The sequence below is a fragment of the Anas platyrhynchos genome, chromosome 21, assembly GCF_047663525.1.
Source record: "Anas platyrhynchos isolate ZD024472 breed Pekin duck chromosome 21, IASCAAS_PekinDuck_T2T, whole genome shotgun sequence".
NCBI lineage: Eukaryota > Metazoa > Chordata > Aves > Anseriformes > Anatidae > Anas > Anas platyrhynchos.
Window position 1 is genome coordinate 1,709,704 of NC_092607.1, and position 13,674 is coordinate 1,723,377.

The following is a 13,674-nucleotide window of genomic DNA, read 5'->3' on the forward strand; positions in this document are numbered from 1 at the left end:
TTTTCTGGAGCCCGAGTTTTCAGTCTTCTGCCATGGTGGCTAGGGGTATATTTAGGGTTGCTCGTAAACAGTGAACAAGGAGGGACCAGTTGCATGTGGGGCTGCGTAAAGGCTCCCCTGGGGAGTTCACTTGTACCCAAAGCCTTCCTCTGGGGGCACTTTTGGATGGGCGAATTAGGCTTTTAATGCATTTTCTGGGGCCCGAGTTTTCAGTCGACTGCCAGGCGGGCCAGGGCTATATTTACTCTTGCTGTGAAAGAGCGAATACGGAGGGTCCAGTTGCATGTGGGGCTGCGTTAAGGCTCCCCTGGGGAGTTCAGTTGTACCCAAAGCCTTCCTCTGGGGGCACTTTTGGATGGGCGAATTAGGCTTTTAACGCATTTTCTGGGGCCCGAGTTTTCAGTCGACTGCCAGGCGGGCCAGGGTTATATTTAGGGTTGCTGTGAAAGAGTGAACCCGGAGGGTCCAGTTGCATGTGGGGCTGCATAAAGGCTCCCCTGGGGAGTTCACTTGTACCCAAAGCCTTCCTTTGGGGGCACTTCTGGATGGGTGAATGGGGCTTGAAACGCTTTTTCGGTGGCCCGAGCTTTCAGTTTTCTGCTAGGCTGGCTACTGTTATATTTAGGGATGCTTGTAAACAGCGAACACGGGGGGTCCAGTTGCGTATGGGCCTGCATAAAGGCTCCCCTGGGGAGTTCAGATGTATCCAAAGCCTTCCTTTGGGGGAACTTTTGGATGGTCGAATGGGGCTTGAAGCACGTTTTCTGGGGCCCGATTTTTCAGTCGACTGCCAGGTTGGCCAGGGCTATATTTAGGGTTGCTGTGAAAGAGCGAATACGGAGGGTCCAGTTGCATGTGGGGCTGCGTAAAGGCTCCCCTGGGGAGTTCAGTTGTACCCAAAGCCTTCCTCTGGGGCACTTTTCGATGGTCGAATGGGGCTTGTAGCACGTTTTCTGGGGCCCGATTTTTCAGTCGTCTGCCATGCGGGCCAGGGTTATATTTAGGGATGCTGTGAAAGAGCGAATACGGAGGGTCCAGTTGCATGTGGGGCTGCATAAGGGCTCCCCTGGGGAGTTCACTTGTACCCAAAGCCTTCCTTTGGGGGCTCTTCTGGGTGGGCGAAAGGGGCTTGAAACGCTTTTTCTGTGGCCCGAGTTTTCAGTCTTCTGCCATGCTGGCTAGGGTTATATTTAGGGTTGCTGTAAAGAGCGAACACAGAGGGTCCAGTTGCATGTGGGGCTGCGTAAAGGCTCCCCTGGGGAGTTCAGATGTACCCAAAGCCTTCCTCTGGGGGCACTTTTGGATGGGCGAATTAGGCTTGAAACGCATTTTCTGGAGCCCGAGTTTTCAGTCTTCTGCAATGGTGGCTAGGGGTATATTTAGGATTGCTCGTAAACAGTGAACAAGGAGGGTCCAGTTGCATGTGGGGCTGCGTAAAGGCTCCCCTGGTGAGTTCAGTTGTACCCAAAGCCTTCCTTTGGGGGCACTTTTGGATGGGCGAATGGGGCTCGTAACACATTTTCTGTGGCCCAAGCTTTCAGTCGACTGCCAGGCGTGCTAGGGCTACATTTAGGCTTGCGGTGAAAGAGTGAACCCGGAGGGTCCAGTTGCATGTGGGGCTGCATAAAGGCTCCCCTGGGGAGTTCACTTGTACCCAAAGCCTTCCTTTGGGGGCACTTCTGGATGGGTGAATGGGGCTTGAAACGCATTTTCTGGAGCCCGAGTTTTCAGTCTTCTGCCATGGTGGCTAGGGGTATATTTTGGGTTGCTCTTAAACAGTGAACAAGGAGGGTCCAGTTGCATGTGGGGCTGCGTAAAGACTCCCCTGGGGAGTTCAGATGTACCCAAAGCCTTCCTTTGGGGGCACTTTTGGATGGGCGAATGGGGCTCGTAACACATTTTCTGTGGCCCGAGCTTTCAGTCGACTGCCAGGCTTGCTAGGGATATATTTAGGCTTGCGGTGAAAGAGCGAACACGGAGGGTCCAGTTGCAAGTGGGGCTGCATAAAGGCTCCCCTGGGGAGTTCAGTTGTACACAAAGCCTTCCTCTGGGGGCACTTTTGGATGGGCGAATTAGGAATTTTAACGAATTTTCTGGGGCCCGAATATTCAGTCGACTGCCAGGCGGGCCAGGGCTATATTTAGTGTTGCTGTGAAAGAGCGGATACGGAGCATCCAGTTGCATGTGGTGCTGCGTTAAGGCTCCCCTGGGGAGTTCAGTTGTACCCAAAGCCTTCCTCTGGGTGCACTTTTGGATGGGCGACTTAGGCTTTTAACGCATTTTTTGGGGCCCGAGTTTTCAGTCGACTGCCAGGTGGGCCAGGACTATATTTAGGCTTGCGGTGAAAGAGTGAACCTGGAGGGTCCAGTTGCATGTGGGGCTGCATAAAGGCTCCCCTGGGGAGTTCACTTGTACCCAAAGCCTTCCTTTGGGGGCACTTCTGGATGGGTGAATGGGGCTTGAAACGCTTTTTCTGTTGCCCGAGTTTTCAGTTATCTGCTAGGCTGGCTAGTGTTATATTTAGGGTTGCTTGTAAACAGCGAACACGGGTGGTCCAGTTGCGTATGGGCCTGCATAAAGGCTCCCCTGGGGAGTCCAGTTGTACCCAAAACCTTCCTGTGGGGGCACTTTTGGATGGTCCAAGGGGAATCGCAATTTGTTTTCTGAGGCCCGATTTTTCAGGCTTGTCCCATTGCGCCGAGGGCTATATTTAGGCTTGCGGTGAAAGAGTGAACCCGGAGGGTCCAGTTGCATGTGGGGCTGCGTAAAGGCTCCCCTGGGGAGTTCAGTTGTACCCAAAGCCTTCCTCTGGGGGCACTTTTGGATGGGCGAATAAGGCTTTTAACGCATTTTCTCGGGCCCGAGTTTTCAGTCGACTGCCAGGCGGGCCAGGGTTATATTTAGTGTTGCTGTGAAAGAGCGAATACGGAGGGTCCAGTTGCATGTATGGCTGCGTTAAGGCTCCCCTGGGGAGTTCACTTGTACCCAAAGCCTTCCTCTGGGGGCACTTTTGGATGGGCGAATTAGGCTTTTAACGCATTTTCTGGGGCCCGAGTTTTCAGTCGACTGCCAGGAGGGCCAGGGCTATATTTAGGGTTGCTGTGAAAGAGCGAATACGGAGGGTCCAGTTGCATGTGGGGCTGCGTTAAGGCTCCCCTGGGGAGTCCAGTTGTACCCAAAGCCTTCCTCTGGGGGCACTTTTGGATGGGCAAATTAGGCTTTTAACGCATTTTCTGGGGCCCGAGTTTTCAGTCTTCTGCCATGGTGGCTAGGGGTATATTTAGGGTTGCTCGTAAACAGTGAACAAGGAGGGTCCAGTTGCATGTGGGGCTGCATAAAGGCTCCCCTGGGGAGTTCACTTGTACCCAAAGCCTTCCTTTGGGGGCACTTCTGGATGGGTGAATGGGGCTTGAATCGCATTTTCTGGAGCCCGAGTTTTCAGTCTTCTGCCATGGTGGCTAGGGGTATATATAGGGTTGCTCGTAAACAGTGAACAAGGAGGGACCAGTTGCATGTGGGGCTGCGTAAAGGCTCCCCTGGGGAGTTCACTTGTACCCAAAGCCTTCCTCTGGGGGCACTTTTGGATGGGCGAATTAGGCTTTTAACGCATTTTCTGGGGCCCGAGTTTTCAGTCGACTGCCAGGCGGGCCAGGGCTATATTTACTGTTGCTGTGAAAGAGCGAATACGGAGGGTCCAGTTGCATGTGGGGCTGCGTTAAGGCTCCCCTGGGGAGTTCAGTTGTACCCAAAGCCTTCCTCTGGGGGCACTTTTGGATGGATGAATTAGGCTTTTAACGCATTTTCTGGGGCACGAGTTTTCAGTCGACTGCCAGGCGGGCCAGGGTTATATTTAGGGTTGCTGTGAAAGAGTGAACCCGGAGGGTCCAGTTTCATGTGGGGCTGCATAAAGGCTCCCCTGGGGAGTTCACTTGTACCCAAAGCCTTCCTTTGGGGGCATTTCTGGATGGGTGAATGGGGCTTGAAACGCTTTTTCGGTGGCCCGAGCTTTCAGTTATCTGCTAGGCTGGCTAGTGTTATATTTAGGGATGCTTGTAAACAGCGAACACGGGGGGTCCAGTTGCGTATGGGCCTGCATAAAGGCTCCCCTGGGGAGTTCAGATGTATCCAAAGCCTTCCTTTGGGGGAACTTTTGGATGGTCGAATGGGGCTTGAAGCACGTTTTCTGGGGCCCGATTTTTCAGTCGACTGCCAGGTTGGCCAGGGCTATATTTAGGGTTGCTGTGAAAGAGCGAATACGGAGGGTCCAGCTGCATGTGGGGCTGCATAAAGGCTCCCCTGGGGAGTTCACTTGTACCCAAAGCCTTCCTTTGGGGGCACTTCTGGTTGGGGGAAAGGGGCTTGAAACGCTTTTTCTCTGGCCCGAGTTTTCAGTCGTCTGCCAGGCGGGCCAGGGTTATATTTAGGGTTGCTGTGAAAGAGCGAATACGGAGGGTCCAGTTGCATGTGGGGCTGCATAAAGGCTCCCCTGGGGAGTTCAGATGTACCCAAAGCCTTCCTTTGGGGGCACTTCTGGATGGGCGAAAGGGGCTTGAAACGCTTTTTCTGTGGCCCGAGTTTTCAGTTTTCTGCCATGCTGGCTAGGGTTATATTTAGGGTTGCTCGTAAACAGTGAACAAGGAAGGTCCAGTTGCATGTGGGGCTGCATAAAGGCTCCCCTGGGGAGTTCAGTTGTACCCAAAGCCTTCTTCTGGGGGCACTTTTGGATGGGCGAATTAGGCTTTTAACGCATTTTCTGGGGCCCGAGCTTTCAGTCGACTGCCAGGCGGGCCAGGGATATATTTAGGGTTGCTGTGAAAGAGCGAATACGGAGGGTCCAGTTGCATGTGGGGCTGCGTTAAGGCTCCCCTGGGGAGTCCAGTTGTACCCAAAGCCTTCCTTTGGGAGCACTTTTGGATGGTCCAAGGGGAATCGCAATGAGTTTTCTGAGTCCTGCTTTTTCAGTCTTCTCCCATTGCGCCGAGGGCTATATTTAGGCTTCCGGTTAAAGAGTGAACCCGGAGGGTCCAGTTGCATGTGGGGCTGCGTAAAGGCTCCCCTGGGGAGTTCAGTTGTACCCAAAGCCTTCCTCTGGGGGCACTTTTCGATGGTCGAATGGGGCTTGTAGCACGTTTTCTGGGGCCCGACTTTTCAGTCGTCTGCCATGCGGGCCAGGGTTATATTTAGGGATGCTGTGAAAGAGCGAATACGGAGGGTCCAGTTGCATGTGGGGCTGCATAAGGGCTCCCCTGGGGAGTTCACTTGTACCCAAAGCCTTCCTTTGGGGGCTCTTCTGGATGGGCGAAAGGGGCTTGAAACGCTTTTTCTGTGGCCCGAGTTTTCAGTCTTCTGCCATGGTGGCTAGGGGTATATTTAGGATTGCTCGTAAACAGTGAACAAGGAGGGTCCAGTTGCATGTGGGGCTGCGTAAAGGCTCCCCTGGTGAGTTCAGTTGTACCCAAAGCCTTCCTTTGGGGGCACTTTTGGATGGGCGAATGGGGCTCGTAACACATTTTCTGTGGCCCGAGCTTTCAGTCGACTGCCAGGCTTGCTAGGGCTACATTTAGGCTTGCGGTGAAAGAGTGAACCCGGAGGGTCCAGTTGCATGTGGGGCTGCATAAAGTCTCCCCTGGGGAGTTCACTTGTACCCAAAGCCTTCCTTTGGGGGCACTTCTGGATGGGTGAATGGGGCTTGAAACGCATTTTCTGGAGCCCGAGTTTTCAGTCTTCTGCCATGGTGGCTAGGAGTATATTTAGGGTTGCTCGTAAACAGTGAACAAGGAGGGTCCAGTTGCATGTGGGGCTGCGTAAAGACTCCCCTGGGGAGTTCAGATGTACCCAAAGCCTTCCTTTGGGGGCACTTTTGGATGGGCGAATGGGGCTCGTAACACAATTTCTGTGGCCCGAGCTTTCAGTCGACTGCCAGGCTTGCTAGGGCTATATTTAGGCTTGCGGTGAAAGATCGAATACGGAGGGTCCAGTTGCATGTGGGGCTGCGTTAAGGCTCCCCTGGGGAGTTCACTTGTACCCAAAGCCTTCCTCTGGGGGCACTTTTGGATGGGCGAATTAGGCTTTTAACGCATTTTCTGGGGCCCGAGTTTTCAGTCGACTGCCAGGAGGGCCAGGGCTATATTTAGGGTTGCTGTGAAAGAGCGAATACGGAGGGTCCAGTTGCATGTGGGGCTGCGTTAAGGCTCCCCTGGGGAGTCCAGTTGTACCCAAAGCCTTCCTCTGGGGGCACTTTTGGATGGCAAATTAGGCTTTTAACGCATTTTCTGGGGCCCGAGTTTTCAGTCTTCTGCCATGGTGGCTAGGGGTATATTTAGGGTTGCTCGTAAACAGTGAACAAGCAGGGTCCAGTTGCATGTGGGGCTGCATAAAGGCTCCCCTGGGGAGTTCAGTTGTACCCAAAGCCTTCCTTTGGGGGCACTTCTGGATGGGTGAATGGGGCTTGAATCGCATTTTCTGGAGCCCGAGTTTTCAGTCTTCTGCCATGGTGGCTAGGGGTATATATATGGTTGCTCGTAAACAGTGAACAAGGAGGGTCCAGTTGCATGTGGGGCTGCGTAAAGGCTCCCCTGGGGAGTTCACTTGTACCCAAAGCCTTCCTTTGGGGGCACTTTTGGATGGGTGAATGGGGCTCGTAACACATTTTCTGTGGCCCGAGTTTCCAGTCGACTGCCAGGCGTGCTAGGGCTATATTTAGGCTTGCGGTGAAAGAGTGAACCCGGAGGGTCCAGTTGCATGTGGGGCTGCATAAAGGCTCCCCTGGGGAGTTCACTTGTACCCAAAGCCTTCCTCTGGGGGCACTTTTGGATGGGCGAATTAGGCTTTTAACGCATTTTCTGGGGCCCGAGTTTTCAGTCGACTGCCAGGAGGGCCAGGGCTATATTTAGGGTTGCTGTGAAAGAGCGAATACGGAGGGTCCAGTTGCATGTGGGGCTGCGTTAAGGCTCCCCTGGGGAGTCCAGTTGTACCCAAAGCCTTCCTTTGGGGGCACTTTGGGATGGTCCAAGGGGAATCGCAATGCGTTTTCTGAGGCCCGCATTTCAGTCTTCTCCCATTGCGCCGAGGGGTATATTTAGGCTTGCGGTGAAAGAGCGAACCCGGAGGGTCCAGTTGCATGTGGGGCTGCATAAATGCTCCCCTGGGGAGTTCACTTGTACCCAAAGCCTTCCTTTGGGGGCACTTCTGGATGGGTGAATGGGGCTTGAAACGCATTTTCTGGAGCCCGAGTTTTCAGTCTTCTGCCATGGTGGCTAGGGGTATATATAGGGTTGCTCATAAACAATGAACAAGGAGGGTCCAGTTGCATGTGGGGCTGCGTAAAGGCTCCCCTGGGGAGTTCACTTGTACCCAAAGCCTTCCTCTGGGGGCACTTTTGGATGGGCAAATTAGGCTTTTAACGCATTTTCTGGGGCCCGAGTTTTCAGTCTTCTGCCATGGTGGCTAGGGGTATATTTAGGGTTGCTCGTAAACAGTGAACAAGGAGGGTCCAGTTGCATGTGGGGCTGCATAAAGGCTCCCCTGGGGAGTTCACTTGTACCCAAAGCCTTCCTTTGGGGGCACTTCTGGATGGGTGAATGGGGCTTGAAACGCATTTTCTGGAGCCCGAGTTTTCAGTCTTCTGCCATGGTGTCTAGGGGTATATATAGGGTTGCTCGTAAACAGTGAACAAGGAGGGTCCAGTTGCATGTGGGGCTGCGTAAAGGCTCCCCTGGGGAGTTCACTTGTACCCAAAGCCTTCCTTTGGGGGCACTTTTGGATGGGCGAATGGGGCTCGTAACACATTTTCTGTGGCCCGAGTTTCCAGTCGACTGCCAGGCGGGCCAGGGCTATATTTAGGGTTGCTGTGAAAGAGCGAATACGGAGGGTCCAGTTGCATGTGGGGCTGCGTTAAGGCTCCCCTGGGGAGTTCAGTTGTACCCAAAGTCTTCTTCTGGGGGCACTTTTGGATTGGCGAAAGGGGCTTGAAACGCTTTTTCTGTGGCCCGAGTTTTCAGTCGACTGCCAGGCTGGCCAGGGCTATATTTAGGGTTGCTGTGAAAGAGTGAACCCGGAGGGTCCAGTTGCATGTGGGGCTGCATAAAGGCTCCCCTGGGGAGTTCAGTTGTACCCAAAGCCTTCCTTTGGGGGCACTTCTGGATGGGTGAATGGGGTTGAAACGCATTTTCTGGAGCCCGAGTTTTCAGTTTTCTACCATGCTGGCTAGTTTTATAATTAGGGTTGCTTGTAAACAGCGAACACGGGGGTTCCAGTTGCGTATGGGCCTCCATAGAGGCTCCCCTGGGGAGTTCACTTGTACACAAAGCCTTCCTCTGGGGGCACTTTTGGATGGTCGAATGGGGCTTGTAGCACGTTTTCTAGGGCCCGATTTTTCAGTCGTCTGCCATGCGGGCCAGGGTTATATTTAGGGTTGCTGTGAAAGAGCGAATATGGAGGGTCCAGTTGCATGTGGGGCTGCATAAGGGCTCCCCTGGGGAGTTCACTTGTACCCAAAGCCTTCCTTTGGGGGCACTTTTGGATGGGCGAATGGGGCTCGTAACACATTTTCTGAGGCCCGAGCTTTCAGTCGACTGCCAGGCGTGCTAGGGCTATATTTAGGCTTGCGGTGAAAGAGTGAACCCGGAGGGTCCAGTTGCATGTGGGGCTGCATAAAGGCTCCCCTGGGGAGTTCAGTTGTACCCAAAGCCTTCCTTTGGGGGCACTTCTGGATGGGTGAATGGGGCTTGAAACGCATTTTCTGGAGCCCGAGTTTTCAGTCTTCTGCCATGGTCGCAAGGGTATATTTAATGTTGCTCGTAAACAGTGAACAAGGAGGGTCCAGTTGCATGTGGGGCTGCGTAAAGGCTCCCCTGGGGAGTTCAGTTGTACCCAAAGCCTTCCTTTGGGGGCACTTCTGGATGGGTGAATGGGGCTTGAAACGCATTTTCTGGAGCCCGAGTTTTCAGTCTTCTGCCATGGTGGCTAGGGGTATATTTAGGGTTGCTCGTAAACAGTGAACAAGGAGGGTCCAGTTGCATGTGGGGCTGCGTAAAGGCTCCCCTGGGGAGTTCACTTGTACGCAAAGCCTTCCTTTGGGGGCACTTCTGGATGGGTGAATGGGGCTTGAAACGCATTTTCTGGAGCCCGAGTTTTCAGTCTTCTGCCATGGTGGCTAGGGGTATATTTAGGGTTGGTCATAAACAGTGAACAAGGAGGGTCCAGTTGCATGTGGGGCTGCGTAAAGGTTCCCCTGGGGAGTTCAGATGTACCCAATGCCTTCCTTTGGGGGCACTTTTGGATGGGCGAATGGGGCTCGTAAAACATTTTCTGTGGCCCGAGCTTTCAGTCGACTGCCAGGCGTGCTAGGGCTATATTTAGGGTTGCGGTGAAAGAGTGAACCCAGAGGGTCCAGTTGCATATGTGGCTGCATAAAGGCTCCCCTGGGGAGTTCAGTTGTACCCAAAGCCTTCCTTTGGGGGCACTTCTGGATGGTTGAATGGGGCTTGAAACACATTTTCTGGAGCCCGAGTTTTCAGTCTTCTGCCATGGTCGCAAGGGTATATTTAATGTTGCTCGTAAACAGTGAACAAGGAGGGTCCAGTTGCATGTGGGGCTGCGTAAAGGCTCCCCTGGGGAGTTCAGTTGTACCCAAAGCCTTCCTTTGGGGGCACTTCTGGATGGGTGAATGGGGCTTGAAACGCATTTTCTGGAGCCCAAGTTTTCAGTCTTCTGCCATGGTGGCTAGGGGTATATTTAGGGTTGCTCGTAAACAGTGAACAAGGAGGGTCCAGTTGCATGTGGGGCTGCGTAAAGGCTCCCCTGGGGAGTTCACTTGTACCCAAAGCCTTCCTCTGGGGGCACTTTTGGATGGGCGAATTAGGCTTTTAACGCATTTTCTGGGGCCCGAGTTTTCAGTCGACTGCCAGGCGGGCCAGGGCTATATTTAGGGTTGCTGTGAAAGAGCGAATACGGAGGGTCCAGTTGCATGTGGGGCTGCGTAAAGGCTCCCCTGGGGAGTTCACTTGTACCCAAAGCCTTCTTTTGGGGGCACTTCTGGATGGGCGAAAAGGGCTTGAAACGCATTTTCTGGAGCCCGAGTTTTCAGTCTTCTGCCATGGTGGCTAGGGGTATATTTAGGGTTGTCGTAAATAGTGAACAAGGAGGGTCCAGTTGCATGTGGGGCTGCATAAAGGCTCCCCTGGGGAGTTCAGTTGTACCCAAAGCCTTCCTTTGGTGGCACTTCTGGATGGGCGAAAAGGGCTTGAAATGCTTTTCTGTGGCCTGAGTTTTCAGTCTTCTGCCATGCTGGCTAGGGTTATATTTAGGGTTGCTGTAAAGAGCGAACACAGAGGGTCCAGTTGCATGTGGGACTGCGTAAAGGCTCCCCTGGGGAGTTCAGATGTACCCAAAGCCTTCCTTTGGGGGCACATCTGGATGCGTGAATGGGGCTGAAACGCTTTTTCTGTTGCCCGAGTTTTCACTTTTCTGCCATGCTAGCTAGTGTTATATTTAGGGTTGCTTGTAAACAGCGAACACGGGGGGTCCAGTTGCGTATGGGCCTGCATAAAGGTTCCCCTGGGGAGTTCACTTGTACCCAAAGCCTTCCTCTGGGGGCACTTTTGGATGGTCGAATGGGGCTTGTAGCACGTTTTCTGGGGCCCGATTTTTCAGTCGTCTGCCATGCGGGCCAGGGCTATATATAGGTTTGCTGTGAAAGAGCGAATACGGAGGGTCCAGTTGCATGTGGGGCTGCGTTAAGGCTCCCCTGGGGAGTTCACTTGTACCCAAAGCCTTCCTTTGGGGGCACTTTTGGATGGGCGAATGGGGCTCGTAACACATTTTCTGAGGCCCTAGCTTTCAGTCGACTGCCAGGCGTGCTAGGGGTATATTTAGGCTTGCGGTGAAAGAGTGAACCCGGAGGGTCCAGTTGCATGTGGGGCTGCATAAAGGCTCCCCTGGGGAGTTCACTTGTACCCAAAGCCTTCCTTTGGGGGCACTTCTGGATGGGTGAATGGGGCTTGAAACGCATTTTCTGGAGCCCGAGTTTTCAGTCTTCTGCCATGGTGGCTAGGGGTATATTTAGGGTTAGTCATAAACAGTGAACAAGGAGGGTCCAGTTGCATGTGGGGCTGCGTAAAGGTTCCCCTGGGGAGTTCAGATGTACCCAATGCCTTCCTTTGGGGGCACTTTTGGATGGGTGAATGGGGCTCGTAAAACATTTTCTGTGGCCCGAGCTTTCAGTCGACTGCCAGGCGTGCTAGGGCTATATTTAGGGTTGCGGTGAAAGAGTGAACCCGGAGGGTCCAGTTGCATGTGTGCCTGCATAAAGGCTCCCCTGGGCAGTTCACTTGTACCCAAAGCCTTCCTTTGGGGGCACTTCTGGATGGTTGAATGGGGCTTGAAACGCATTTTCTGGAGCCCGAGTTTTCAGTCTTCTGCCATGCAGGCTAGGTGTATATTTAGGGTTGCTCGTAAACAGTGAACAAGGAGGGTCCAGTTGCACGTGGGGCTGCGTAAAGGATCCCCTGGGGAGTTCAGTTGTACCCAAAGCCTTCCTCTGGGGGCACTTTTGGATGGGCGAATTAGGCTTTTAACGCATTTTCTGGGGCTCGAGTTTTAAGTCGACTGCCAGGCGGGCCAGGGCTATATTTAGGGTTGCTGTGAAAGAGCGAATACGGAGGGTCCAGTTGCAGGTGGGGCTGCGTTAAGGCTCCCCTGGGGAGTTCACTTGTACCCAAAGCCTTCCTCTGGGGGCACTTTTGGATGGGCGAATTAGGCTTTTAACGCATTTTCTGGGGCCCGAGTTTTCAGTCGACTGCCAGGAGGGCCAGGGCTATATTTAGGGTTGCTGTGAAAGAGCGAATACGGAGGGTCCAGTTGCATGTGGGGCTGCGTTAAGGCTCCCCTGGGGAGTCCAGTTGTACCCAAAGCCTTCCTCTGGGGGCACTTTTGGATGGCAAATTAGGCTTTTAACGCATTTTCTGGGGCCCGAGTTTTCAGTCTTCTGCCATGGTGGCTAGGGGTATATTTAGGGTTGCTCGTAAACAGTGAACAAGCAGGGTCCAGTTGCATGTGGGGCTGCATAAAGGCTCCCCTGGGGAGTTCAGTTGTACCCAAAGCCTTCCTTTGGGGGCACTTCTGGATGGGTGAATGGGGCTTGAATCGCATTTTCTGGAGCCCGAGTTTTCAGTCTTCTGCCATGGTGGCTAGGGGTATATATATGGTTGCTCGTAAACAGTGAACAAGGAGGGTCCAGTTGCATGTGGGGCTGCGTAAAGGCTCCCCTGGGGAGTTCACTTGTACCCAAAGCCTTCCTTTGGGGGCACTTTTGGATGGGTGAATGGGGCTCGTAACACATTTTCTGTGGCCCGAGTTTCCAGTCGACTGCCAGGCGTGCTAGGGCTATATTTAGGCTTGCGGTGAAAGAGTGAACCCGGAGGGTCCAGTTGCATGTGGGGCTGCATAAAGGCTCCCCTGGGGAGTTCACTTGTACCCAAAGCCTTCCTCTGGGGGCACTTTTGGATGGGCGAATTAGGCTTTTAACGCATTTTCTGGGGCCCGAGTTTTCAGTCGACTGCCAGGAGGGCCAGGGCTATATTTAGGGTTGCTGTGAAAGAGCGAATACGGAGGGTCCAGTTGCATGTGGGGCTGCGTTAAGGCTCCCCTGGGGAGTCCAGTTGTACCCAAAGCCTTCCTTTGGGGGCACTTTGGGATGGTCCAAGGGGAATCGCAATGCGTTTTCTGAGGCCCGCATTTCAGTCTTCTCCCATTGCGCCGAGGGGTATATTTAGGCTTGCGGTGAAAGAGCGAACCCGGAGGGTCCAGTTGCATGTGGGGCTGCATAAATGCTCCCCTGGGGAGTTCACTTGTACCCAAAGCCTTCCTTTGGGGGCACTTCTGGATGGGTGAATGGGGCTTGAAACGCATTTTCTGGAGCCCGAGTTTTCAGTCTTCTGCCATGGTGGCTAGGGGTATATATAGGGTTGCTCATAAACAATGAACAAGGAGGGTCCAGTTGCATGTGGGGCTGCGTAAAGGCTCCCCTGGGGAGTTCACTTGTACCCAAAGCCTTCCTCTGGGGGCACTTTTGGATGGGCAAATTAGGCTTTTAACGCATTTTCTGGGGCCCGAGTTTTCAGTCTTCTGCCATGGTGGCTAGGGGTATATTTAGGGTTGCTCGTAAACAGTGAACAAGGAGGGTCCAGTTGCATGTGGGGCTGCATAAAGGCTCCCCTGGGGAGTTCACTTGTACCCAAAGCCTTCCTTTGGGGGCACTTCTGGATGGGTGAATGGGGCTTGAAACGCATTTTCTGGAGCCCGAGTTTTCAGTCTTCTGCCATGGTGTCTAGGGGTATATATAGGGTTGCTCGTAAACAGTGAAAAAGGAGGGTCCAGTTGCATGTGGGGCTGCGTAAAGGCTCCCCTGGGGAGTTCACTTGTACCCAAAGCCTTCCTTTGGGGGCACTTTTGGATGGGCGAATGGGGCTCGTAACACATTTTCTGTGGCCCGAGTTTCCAGTCGACTGCCAGGCGGGCCAGGGCTATATTTAGGGTTGCTGTGAAAGAGCGAATACGGAGGGTCCAGTTGCATGTGGGGCTGCGTTAAGGCTCCCCTGGGGAGTTCAGTTGTACCCAAAGTCTTCTTCTGGGGGCACTTTTGGATTGGCGAAAGGGGCTTGAAACGCTTTTTCT